The following is a 13,569-nucleotide window of genomic DNA, read 5'->3' as shown; positions in this document are numbered from 1 at the left end:
ATGGAGTATTGCTGTCACATCTGGGCTGGTGCATCTGCTACTAGTTTCTCGCTCCTTGACAAGGTTCAAAAGAGAGTCGCAAACCTGATAGGCCCTGAACTGGCATCTAAGCTTCAGTCCCTGTCCCATCAACGAAACGTTGCATCCCTCTGCCTGTTCTACAAGTATTTTAGTGGTGAATGCTCTGACGAACTGCAATCACTTGTGCCCCCACGACCTGAGCACCCTCGACAAACCCGACAGGCTGCTAAATCCCACCCCCACACTGTAGAGATCCCTAGATGTAAAAAATCTTTTTACTCCAACAGTTTCTTCCCCAGAACCGCTAGACTTTGGAATTCCATTCCAGATCCCTGCTTCCCCAACAGTACTGATGTGCAGAAGTTCAAGTGTAACGTGAACCGACATCTTGCTGTCCAAATCCCTACATAGTACCCCAGTAGTTATTGCCCCTGATAGTAGCCCCCTACACCAAAGTGGCAATTTGCCTTGTTTGGGGTGAAAATGTAATAAAAAAACAAAAAAAAAATTTTGCATTAAAAAAAAGCTACTCAAAAATCCGAAATTTAAATGCAAAAAGAATTGAAAAGAAAAAGAATTTTAATTGCTGCCTTTTATTGTGTCGAATGGATTTTCTAAATTTATTTTGCTTTCTAAGTATAAAACTTTTGTCACGTGAATACAATAGTTTCTGTAAGATCACTAAAATTAAGCAACTTAATAGACGGCCATTTGGAAATACCAGGTGTCATATGTAAAAATCTATTTACAACTCTGGCAACAGATGGTATTGTCTTTCTTGCTACTGTTGCGAATCATTCATTCATTTTGTATGAATCATATGATTATTGTTGGCATTCGTTTCCCTAATATCTTTCTAGTTAGAATTCATCCTACAAAGACATCAGGTACTTACGATAGGGACTAGGTGAAGGTTGCCAACATCCTAACAGAAAGTGTTTCTGTGGAACGAACTGGATTCGAACTTTGCACATCCAGGTTATCAGTCTGTGTTGTTAACAACTTGGCCACTGTCACCTCTTAGATGATGCGGTAGCAAAGATTTAGAAGCAAGCGTTCAATAAGAAGGATATATTTCCACATAAGGTTAGGGTAAACACAAGAGTGGTAGAACATTTTATTAGAAGTTTGAGTCAGAATATGACATCACAAACAGGATATCATTCAATCAATTATAGGAGCAATTGGATTCATAAAAAAGAATTTCAAAAACTAAGCGGCAAATATACCTGATGAACCAAGTGCAAGCGAAATACGAACAATGACATTTAAAGGGACGGTTAAAATCTTAAAATATATGAGATAACAGGTTAATGTCTGGCATCCGGTTTGAACAAAATAAGAAATTGAAAAAAAAAATAGAAGTTGATCGTGAAATTTAACGGATAAACTGATTAGATCTCTTTTTCCGGAATGCACACAAGAGAAAACACTCATGTTTTGGATCAACTGCTTCCATTAAGAATTGCACACTGGAGAAGAAAAAAAACTTTCACCACATTGTTAAAACTCTAGTTTGTAATGGAATGAGGATATAAACTGTAAAATTGAAAGCTACTAAGACCAATCTTCTTTCCCTTAATAATTTTTTTTTTTTTTTTTTTTTTTTACATAGGCATCACCACATTATCAAGAAATCTTCTGTGAACCACCTATTGTCATGACTAATAGCACTATTTAAGAACTCATCATTCAAAATCCTCAGGTTAACATTCACAGGAAACATGAATTGGAACAAATACATTGAAGACATTGACAAAGCTGCTGCAAAGAAGGTGGGCTCCCTCTACCATGCTAGAAAACCACTCACGCCTGACAGTATCCTGTATCTCTACATAGCCACCATTTGCCCATGCATGGAGTATTGTTGCTACATCTGGGCCGGTGCACCTATCACTAGTCTCTTCCTTTTAGACAGGGTTAAAAAAAAAAAAGTGTCTCAAATCTTAGCATGTTGTTCTTAGCTCATTTTGTGTAACTGCTAGATCTGTCAGTTTGCACGTTTATTTATAGCAGTTTTATGAACGAATAAATATAGCTCAGTCATTATCAGTTGATTATTGGAATTGGGGCTTGTTCGGCTCGCTACAAAATCTTTACTTTTGTATGATATTTTCTTTCTGCTACTCAACAGGTTGTTACATAAGCTGTAACTACTCCAGCTGGTTCCGTTTCCAAGCTTCGAAGTTATTGATTTTTGAACATCGGTAATTTTTTCATACGTATATTCCTTTGTTGCAACAGCATAAAAAGTCACATATTGGATGGTGAGTTGTGTTTTACAAAGGCCAGCTTATATTGGCCTCATTTGTTTGCTTATGGCATACATGAATGGATTAGTTCAATAATGTTAAGAGGAAGGGATCACCAGTGTTGGGACAAAGGACGTCCCTCTGTACAATATGCAGAGGAATAAGATTACCATTTTGTCGTAGGTAATGCTGTCACCATTTTTGTACTGGACGTGTTTACAATGTGTATAGCTTGTTACATCGACTCCAACAACTTTAGCTGGTAATCTTGAGAAGTGGACCTTTATGCCAGACCCTGTCAAATACTTCAGATATATCAAGAGCTTGTGTGTGTGTGCGTGTGTATCAGGATGACTTCCGTTTACCTGCTTTCCAGCTGACTACAATACAGCCGTCTTCAAGTCTAATGTAAACAAGTACTTGATGAGATATTCCCCTTAAGTAATCCAATTTACCAAATTTACACTTCTAACGATTACTATGATATTGTCCTTTTTGACCAATGTACACTCTTTAGCCGTTATCCTCGAGTGGCCTCTTGGTCTTGATAAGTGGTGATTCCTTTGTAAAAAAAAAAAAAAAAAAAATCATAATACACAACCAGGATACTGAGAGACATTTAAAGGAGACATTTAAAAGGTAGAATGTTGAAGCCGAGTTATAAAACTATAAGAAATATTTATTTAAAGAGAGTGTGTTATGTACATGCGTGTGCATGCATATGTGTGTGTGTGTGTGTGTGTGTGTGTGTGTGAAGAAGTATGCATGAAGTTGAAATCTTTGTTGCATGTATATGTTTATTGTGCATATGGTGTTTACAAGAGTCCTTAGTGTATACGTTGTATGCTTATTGTGCATGTGTGTGTGTGTGTGTGTGTGTGTGCACACAATAGTTTGTATTGTATCGTCTTACCTTACAAACGAAAGTGCGTGTTTTATCTTAAACGTAAATACAGGGTGTTTCAAAAGTCTTGGGAACATTACAAATGCGTATATCTCATGTTCTATTCCAGGTAGAAAAATGAAACTGGTGCCATTTTAAAGCTTGCTTAATCAAGTTTTTGGTCATACTAATGATTTTTGTCTTATCTTTCCAGGTGCAGTAATGGCGTTCTCTAAACAAGACAAGGCATTTTGCGTCCTCCAATTTGCAAAGACTGAATCGTAGACATGTGTTCAGCGTGCATTTCGCAGGAAATTTAAAAAAGAAGCCCCTGAAAGGAAATCCATTGTCAGATGGCATGCTAAATTTGTGAAAGATGGGTGTTTATGCCCAAGTAAGCGAACAGGTCGCCCTTCAACTTCAGAAGATGCAGTTGAGCAAGTTCGGACAGCCTTTCAGCGGAGCCCCCGTAAATCAGTGAGAAGATCCAGCAGGGATAACGGCTTTGATGACCGGCTTGTTTTTAGCGATGAGGCCTTCCATCTGAATGGCAAAGTTTACAAGCATAACACTCGCATATGGGGTACTGAGAATCCTCATGAACTTCTTGAGCACGAGCGAGATTCACCAAAAGTGAACGTGTTTTGTGCAATTTCCAAGAAAGGTGTCTATGGACCGTTCTTCTTTGAAGAGGCAACTATCACTGGTGAATCCTATCTCAACATGCTGGAAGACTGGTTAATGGCTCAGTTGGAAGAAGCAGACTCTGATGACTTCATCTTTCAACAAGATGGTGCACCACCACACTGGAGTCTTAGAGTAAGGCAGTTTCTTAACACAAGGCTGCCTGGTAGATGGATTGGGAGATCTGGGCGAGGTGATGACGTTCTCATGCCCTGGCCTCCTAGGTCTCCAGATCATACCCCATGTGACTTTTTTCCTTTGGGATTTTGTCAAGCAACAAGTCTATGTGCCGCCCCTTCCAAGAGATATTGACGAACTAAAGGCTCGAGTAGCGGCAGTTGTGGGAACCATTAACGTCAAGATGCTGGAACGCGTTTGGCAGGAAATGGACTATCGACTAGATGTCTGCCGTGTGATGAATGGTGCTCATATTGAGCAACTTTGAAGATTCCCCACAAAACTTGAAACTTTAACCTTTCCAACGGTACCAATTTCATTTTTCAACTCCTAATAGTTTTTGAGTTATTAACAATCGTTATGTTCCCAAGACTTTTGAAACACCCTGTATTTACTTGCCGAGACAAATGGAAAATTGCGTCTCCCTACATTTTTTTTTTTTTTTACACGATGGTCACCACTTATCAAGGCCCGGAAGCCACTCAGGGATAAGACGGTCAGATGAAAAAAAGGGAGATAGGTAGATAACAGAACTAGAGAGCGGAACAGCAAGTAGAAAACTTAGATTCATCTGTTACTAAGTTTCTATCACACTCGCCCTCTCTTAATGATTACGGTGAGAATGATTGGTATGGGGGGGCAGACAACATATATTAAAGTAATGTATGCTGTCCAACCCTCACCCCTATCTATCATTCTTATTTCCGTCACTCTCTCTCTCTGTTTATTAACAGTTGGAGGCAACAAAGAAAAGATAGAATAAAAAAGAATCCATCATAAAAAAACGTATTATCACCGGAAGTAGTAATGCCATGTAACCTATAACTGTAGGGAAAAAAAGAAGAAAAAAAAGAGAGAGAGAGGATATAGCAAGCGGAAAGAAACTAATTTTATTTGGGATTTTTACTTTTTATTTTGCTTTCAAAATTCAGAGGTCTCGCTTTTTCATAAAAATAACTATTCCAGCTTTTGTATTGCATACATCAAGATGGCGATAAGGCTAAAACAAGATGGCGATATACCATACAACAACAACAACAACAAGTAACAGCTGGGTTAGACTATGTGATTTGAATAAATGTAAATGTTTTTATTTCAGACAAAAAGTGGTCGAAGCAATGACAGCAAGTGCTGTTTCTGCTACACAGAAGTAAAGAGAGTGTGATCCACCTGACATCCAACTGTAAGGTTTTGCTGAGGGACGGCTACTATATGATTCGACACAATGTAGGGTGTAGATATTTCGACTGGACCAACAAATCCTGGGAACATATTTACCATAAAGAACAGTTGGAAATAAGTCATACACCATCCACTATGACTATGCAATTCCTACAGCTATGTACCTAGAAAACGGAGCTATTAAACCTGACAGACGTGGTACAAGAAGGAGAAAGAAGCAACCTTAGTAGAAGTTAGTGTCCCCTATTATGCTAGGTTAAACACAGCTGAAAAGAAAAAAAATAACGAAATACCAAGGTTTTATGTACGATATGAAAAGAAACTGGAATCTTAGGAAGATCTCCATCATTTCAGTTATTATAGGAGAAACTGGACTCATGAAAAATAATTTCAAAAACTGCCTGGCAAATATACCCAGTGAACTAAGTGCAAGAGAGATTCAAACAATTGCATTTAAAGGGATGGTCAAAATCTTAAAAAGATCTCTCGGTTGGAATATCTGAGTTAGCAGGTGAATGTTTGGCATCCGGCAGGATGCTCCATCCCCAGCTTGTGTTATATAGGGGACATTCATATTGATGAGGGGAAGAAATAGAAGAGAGAGGGAGAACGACATTTATACATTTTACTGTCTGTGGTTCTTATATCATATATTATAGAGAGGAGGGTTATCAGTTCTTATAGCACAGGAGGGGTAGCAGTATCAGAATTTTGGGGGAATTTTTGACACCCCTAACAGAAAACTGCGATTAAAATATAGAAAACTCGTAATTTCTCTTTCTAAAGTGGGTTATTTATTTTCTTTATAGAATATGCTTCCAAAATAAACTATTTAAGTTGTTTAAAAAATAATAGAAATATTATTTTTCATTGTTTAAAAAACATTGTTTACAAAGTGCGTGCGTGCGCTCTAGGGAGCCATTTTGTTACGTAATGAAATCAATTGATTTTTATGAGATGAATATTTTTCAATTTTTAAACTTTAAAAATCTATCAAAATTTTCCTATTCGTTCAATTGTTACGTTTTTTTCAGGGTGAATGTAAAATTTTATGCTCTTTCCGATAAACTAAATATAATATTTTAGACAAACGTTGTTTTATAAATTCACCCCCCCATTTTGGAATGTCTATGAGAAATTTAATAATTAATTTTGCTTGAAACGTTTTATATATCACAAATTGAAGATAAAACATGAATAAATAAAATACTCAAATTTAAAACAACAAAAAATATCACTTATCTGGTAATTTACCGGTAAAGTCCAAAATTTAAATCCTTCTTTTTTCGATAACCACGTGTTTTTTTTTGTTTTTTTGTTTTTTACGTGGAAGCTTAATTTTTGTTTAGAATGTTCCAGTAATTAATAGTCGATCAGTTTATATAATTATATTTAATTCCTGGTTTCCTTTTTTTTCGATATATAAAAAAAAAAGACGAATTCGGATAATGCAGATTTATAGTATAATAAAAAAAATATTCAGGTATTTCTTTAAGATATTAAAAAAAGAAAAATACCATTGAACATCTGCGTCATATCGTAAATCGTGTTAATGAAAAAATGAAAACTATCAGATTTTGTCTACGATAGCGTCAAGGCACAAAAATAAAAAAAAACGGACAAGTTATCTCCCTTAAGTCAGGCAAAAACGTACTGCTACCGTCAATCTGTTCATTGCAATGTGGCCATAAAGTGGGTGCCCATTTGACGTCACATCATTATAGAAAAGTGACCCCCCACTTTGTGACCATTTGTAAAATTTTTTATCTTGGAAACTACTAGTTTCGTTTGCCGTATATATAAATGGTTATTTATGTTTTCAGCGCCTCCGAAAACCTTTAAAAGTGGTAAATTTTAAGGAATATAATCCAATATCGAGATTATTAAGGTTTCTGAATTAGTGGTTTTTTTTTACACTTATAGGCCTCCGTACATAAGTAAGAGATAATTTTTCACTTCCGGTGTCGTTACAACTTGCTTTAAAGACACGCCGTCGTCGCCGTGTGTTGGAAAAATCCTTCCATTTAAAAATACATGGATTATAATACATAAATATGAATAAATTCTCATACAGGAAGATTAAAAGAAAGCATATCTTACTCATTAACCAGGTAAGTTCTTTATTTTGCCGTTAAAATAATTATCGTAAGATTCAAGTAATGTTATTGTTCGAATGTTAAGTGAAGAAATCGACGGAAAAATAAATAAAATTGTTTATTTCTCTATTAAAGCTTTTATGATATTAAAATTTGGTCTTTGCTCGTTTTATTGAAATAAAATTTACGGGTTTAAATTACGTTTTACTATTATTAAAATCTGATAGAAAGATAGGTGTATATTCAAAATGGCGACTTCGCCTGCGAATGTCCCCAAAATTCTGATACTGCTACAGGAGGGGACAGTCATTACTTAGATAGTGGAACACATTACTTAGATGAGGAACACAATGTTCATATAAAGAATGTTTCACATTACCTTTAATTGTTGAAGAATGACACAACACGAAAACGCAGTTACAAAATATGACGTGTTCTTTTATTACATTCGGCCGGTTGCAATTATGATGACATCCAGGAATTCAAAAGTCGACTACATGATTAAAACTTTCTAACACTTCGCTTCCAAAGGGGGACCCTCCTCTGACTCGATCCAGACTCGACTGCCTCCTGTGTCCAACTCTGTCTCCCGTCTGGCTAATTTTAGCTCCTATATTGAGAATTCATTTCTGCCATGACGTCATACGTATGTCCAAAACATGCTGGACCTCGCGGAGAACTCATGTGGCCTAAACATACTTTGTTTGGCACATTTCCAAACCACTTTTGTAGACAATGAATTTTCTCTAACCTATTTTTCAACCTAACTTATTTATCAACATATTTAAATTTGCTATTGTTCTTCTAACTGACCTTATTTTAATTCAGTTTTCATAAAAAGATTTGAATAATTAAATTCCTTTTCAAACAACATATCTAAACTATTTTATGTGAAAACTGAACAATGCGAAAATTCCATTTCTGACCCTATTCCTGAACCTTGCTTACAAGGTTCGAATCTCGGTCTATCTAATCTCATTTTTACTTATTTAATGTTTTTCTTACAAGAAAAGGGAGACCTTTCTTGTAACACTTGAACAAACATATAAAAAAAAAACCCAAAAAACCCTACCTTTTAATATTATTTTAATTGAATTTAAATAAACAGAAAAAGAAATTATAGTGCTTATTTAGAATTAAACCAAAGTTCAAAAACACCATACAGAAAATGGACTCTGATTTATGAAAGTATGATAAGTTATGAAAAGGAAGGGTTGTAAAGAGATAGCTTCGAATTTGTGGGTATCAAAATCAAAGCAAAATATGATGAAAGTAGAAATAAAATAGATAAACTCCATAATTTATTATACCATACCTGTTCACACTGAAACACTTATCACAATATTCTGTGGATCTATATTTAAAAACCTTGTTAAACTTTGTGACATATTTCCATTCTATGGAGGTCAGGTGCGAACGAACACCCCATAATTTTATTATACCATATTTCTTCAAACTGAAACATAATTATCAAATAATACTTATGCAGATAGATATGAAAAGTCTTTATTAAAGTTTGTACCTATTTCCATTCTATGGAGGCCAGACGCGAATGCAGACCCCACAATTTTATTATACCATCCCTATTTAAGTTAAAACATATTTATCAAAGTATTCTTATGTACATCTATATCAAAAACACTTGTAAACGTTTTTTTTTTTTAATTTTTAAATTTTTTATTTCCATACTTTGTGGACCAGGCGCGTATGCAGACTCCACAATTTTAATGAATCATCATTATGCCAGATCAAACATACCCATTCCTGTGTCTCGATACATTTTCTATCATTATATGTGATCAGTTTTCTATAATAGTTAACCATATAGGAGCCTATTCGTGACCAGACACACACACAGACGTTTAGCTTTATATTATAGAATATATATATATATATATATATATATATATATATATATATATATATATATATACATGCATATAAAAGTGCAACTGCATAGCCTGTTCCATCATTATATCTTAAGTTGCTTCAATTTGCATCTATCCATTACATTTCTATAGTGTATTTCGTCCTATAAACTTAAATTTCTTTTATATACACATTCAACAATGCTTTAATCAAACTACATGAACATCTTATAAACATCAATATTTGTTGGTGGAAGAATTGGATGTTAACTAATTCTATAAGACATTAAATTTAACACCTTGTGATAATCTTAAAACAAAAAGAACCAAAATCGTATTGCTTTTAAAAATTTATTATTACAAAAATATTTTTTGAATTTATTAAAATCGATAGTGCTTATTTAGAATTACACTTAATATAAAAAAACAAAAAAAAATACAAAGTGAAAGTTTGGCAGGGGGGAGGGCATAAATTGAAGCTCAGACAAATACTTGCCATAAAAATAATAATAGAGCAGAGACATTCATTCGTAGACATTTATGCTGACGACACTATCATCTATGGCAACACTTCAAAGGCCGTAAACGACCAAGTTTTCTCTGATTCTCTCTCCTCTGATCTTGAGCATGTGGTGCAATGGGGAAATAGGTGACTGGTTTATTTTAATGCATCTAAAACTAAGCTTCTATCTTTACATAATCAACGCTCTGGCATTGGCATCAATTGTTCCATGTTTTGACAAGCTTTTGGGTCTGACCTTTACTCCTGATCTGAGATGGAACATGCACATCAAATCTGTTGCCAAGGCTGCTGGAAAAATGGTGGGATCCTTCTACCACTCCAGTAGATATCTCATTGCTGATACAATTCTCTACCTGTATAAGAGCCAAGTACATCCAAGGATGGAGTATTGTTTCCACATCTGAGCAGATGCTGCTAGAAAAGATCTTATCCTGCCTTGATTGAGTTCAAAATAGACTTTGTAGCCTAGTGGGGATGCTCGTTTTTCTTCCCTGCATCCTCTTTCCCACAGAAGAGATGTTGCGAGTCTATCTCTGCTTTATCGTTATTTTCATGGCAAGTGCTCGTCCGAGCTCCAATCTATGCTCTCTCCCAGGCCTTTCACACAAAAAAACACTCGTCTAGCTGAAACCACTATTGTCGGATTTTAACCGACTAAAAGCGGGAGGCGTTTCTGCAACTCAACAGGTTAAACCAGAACTCGACATAGAAGGAAAAAACAATGAAACTCTTATCTTGCGTGGTGAACCCTTCACGCCTTTTCTTGGTCAACAGGAGTTGCAATGAATTGCCTCATTGCTTACAACAACAGATCGTCTTTGTAACAGTAACTATGAAACAGGCTGCTGGACTAAAACAAAAAGACCAACCAGCAATATCGATGATAGGGGGTGTTTTTATACGCACTAGTCGATTCTATGCAAATGTTAAGTCCGATCCACGTGAGTGGACAAAAACCAAACACTAATACTAAAAGCAGTCGACCAAGCACTTTCAAACCTTTTGCTTGAACGACTGCCACACAGAATTCCGTTGCTTCACCCCTCCACATCGAGTTCCTGTAAGTAAAAATTACCACACTATCAATAATTTCCCTCACTCTATCTGTGCCTAAAACTAAATGTAGATTCCATGAAAAAAGCTTCTTTCTTAGAAATGCACACCTACGGAACTCTGTTCCGTTTTTCTGCTTTCCAACTAACTACAATATGGTTGTCTTCAAGTTCAACATAAACAAATTCTTGATGAGCCATCCCCGTAAGTAATCCAATTTAGCAAATATCCACTACTAACGGTTACTACGATATTTTCCGATTGACACCTGTACACTTATTAACTCTTATCTTCGAGTGGCCTCCTGGCCTTGATAAGTGGTGACTCCTTTGTAAAAAAAAAAAAAAAAAAAAAAAAAAAGACTCACAACGTTCTTTTGCTAATTTTATAAAAAATACAATTTGAAAAAAAAAAAAATAAATAAATAAATAAAAACTGTTTGAAGACGAGACTAAGTTTATAAAAATTCCAAACTATCAAAAGCGCAATGTAAATAAATCAGTGTTTTTTTCGTCTCATTTCGGGAACTCGGGTTTCATTTTGTATAGTCGCATGTCGTAACGCGTTAACGGTGGTGGCTCTATATACACAACAACATTGCTTTTAATCTTTATCATAACGATTACTGTTTTCACTTCATTTCCGGTTGCTCTTACTCGTGTTAAGAATTTTTTTTAATAATTACGTTATTATTTAGGAAAACCCTTCTTAGAATGGGGAACGAGGAGTGGCTTCCTTTATCTATTCTGTACTTTCACCTAACAACTTAATGGTGCTTGTGCGGTTCAATAAGTGCACAAGTTGTGCAGTGTGCACTTATTGAACCGCGCCATTTTTTAAGTAGTATTTTCAAGTTAAATCAAAGTTTTACGATATCTTGTTTTCAGTTTTATTAAATTGTTGGGTGAAAGTACAGGATAGTTACAAAACCCCCCCCCCCACTCTTTAAAAATGAATGACTTTATAAATAACATTATTATATCAACAAATGCTGTCTTTTGTCTTAATGGAATGTGCGGTGCGGTGCGTGTGCGCGCGCGCAGACTGCACGGTGCACGATATTATTACAAAGTGGCACCATTCCATCCCTTTGATATTTTTACTGCTGATTGATCTTGTTATAGGCCTTTGTTTTCAATTGCTCCCTAAAACTGAATGAGGGAGGCTAGGAGATCAGAATTTTTGTAGGAATTTTTGACACCCCTAACACGAAACTGCGAATACAATATAAAAATCTCGTAATTTCTCTGTTAAGTGGGTTATTTATTTTCTTTATGGATTATACTTCCAAAATAAACTATTACAGTTGTTTTAAAAGTAATAAAAATATTTTTATTTTTTTTTTAAAACAGTAATGAATTTTCCGAACTCAATATTTTTCAATTTTTAAACTCAATATTTTTAAATTTTTAAATTTTAAAAATCTATCAAAATTTTTCTATTGATTCTATTTTTACGATATTTTCAGGGTCAATGTGAAATTTTATGTTCTTTCCAATAAACCGAATATAATATTTTAGACAAACGTTTTTTTTAAATTCACGCCCCCCCATTTTCACGCCCCCCCCCCATTTTGAAATGTCTATTAAAAAGTAAATAATTAATTTATGTTTAATAGGTTTATATATCACAAATTGAAGAGAAAAGGTCAATAAATAATATATTCAAATTTAAAACAAAAAAAAAAATCAGTTTTTTAGAAATTTACCTGTAAAGTCCGAAGTTTAAAACCTTATTTTATAAGAACACATTTTTTCTTTTTGTCTTTTTTTTTTTTTTTTTAATGAAACCTTGGTCCTTGCTCCTTTAATTGAAAAAAAAATTAGGGCTTGAATTACATTTTTCGAGGAGTTATAAGCTTAGAAAGATAGGGGGTCGAATAATTTACGCCTCTCATTTTGAAATGTCTATTAAAAAGTAAATAATTAATTTATGTTTAATAGGTTTATATATCACAAATTGAAGAGAAAAGGTCAATAAATAATATATTCAAATTTAAAACAAAAAAAAAAAATCAGTTTTTTAGAAATTTACCTGTAAAGTCCGAAGTTTAAAACCTTTTTAAAAAAAAAAAACACATTGTTTTGTTTTTTTTTTTTTTTTAAATAAAACCTTGGTCCTTACTCCTTTAATTGAAAAAAAAAATTAGGGCTTGAATTACATTTTTCGAGGAGTTATAAGCTTGGAAAGATGGGGTGGAATTATTCACTATTTTCACGAAATTTCTGACACTGCTAAGGAGGCACCAATAGATATTTAAAAGCTCTCAGGATTTTTCCTGGAGTTATATATATATATATATATATATATATATATATATGTGTGTGTGTGTGTGTGTACGGTACGGACCATGCTGAAATAATAACATTATTTAGAAACCCATTATTAACATGGGGGGGGGTCTTTTTTTTAAACTATTCTGTACTTTCACCTAACAATTTAATAAACAAAAGATATCGTAAAACTTGAATTTAACTTGGAAATCCTATCTCATATATAGTACAGCCTTTATACTGCGTAAGTAATCTTTCTTTTAACTAACTCCGATTCGACATGACATTTCAGTGACACATATCGATCACACTAATTGTCGATTTAAAATTTTCCTCGCCAATTAATTTTAGTAGTCATTAATTAGAAACTAAATTATCTAAACGATCGATTTAGTGATGGTGTTAAAAATTTAACCTCTTTTCGCGAAGGAATTTATTCTGGAATAAATAAAAATGTAAACAAAACAAAAAAAACATAACTCACCACGTCGTCGTAAGTTGACTTTTGAGTGTGTAAAACTTAACTTCCGGTAGAAATCTTATGACGTCATTAGAAC

At 34.3% G+C, this 13,569-nt stretch overlaps 1 protein-coding gene across 1 annotated transcript in view; it reads right to left on the bottom strand.

Annotated features, from left to right (window-relative positions):
* LOC145260323 (GRIP and coiled-coil domain-containing protein 1-like) overlaps positions 1-13,569 on the bottom strand; it is a 49,265-nt gene extending 35,696 nt beyond the window's left edge. The window contains exon 1 of the mRNA XM_080118212.1: positions 13,497-13,569. The gene's annotated coding sequence lies outside the window, so the exon portion shown is untranslated. The remainder of the gene's footprint in view (positions 1-13,496) is intronic.

The sequence above is a fragment of the Euprymna scolopes genome, chromosome 36, assembly GCF_053919585.1.
Source record: "Euprymna scolopes isolate OS-2025 chromosome 36, ASM5391958v1, whole genome shotgun sequence".
NCBI lineage: Eukaryota > Metazoa > Mollusca > Cephalopoda > Sepiida > Sepiolidae > Euprymna > Euprymna scolopes.
This window is presented reverse-complemented; position numbering and strand designations above follow the sequence as displayed.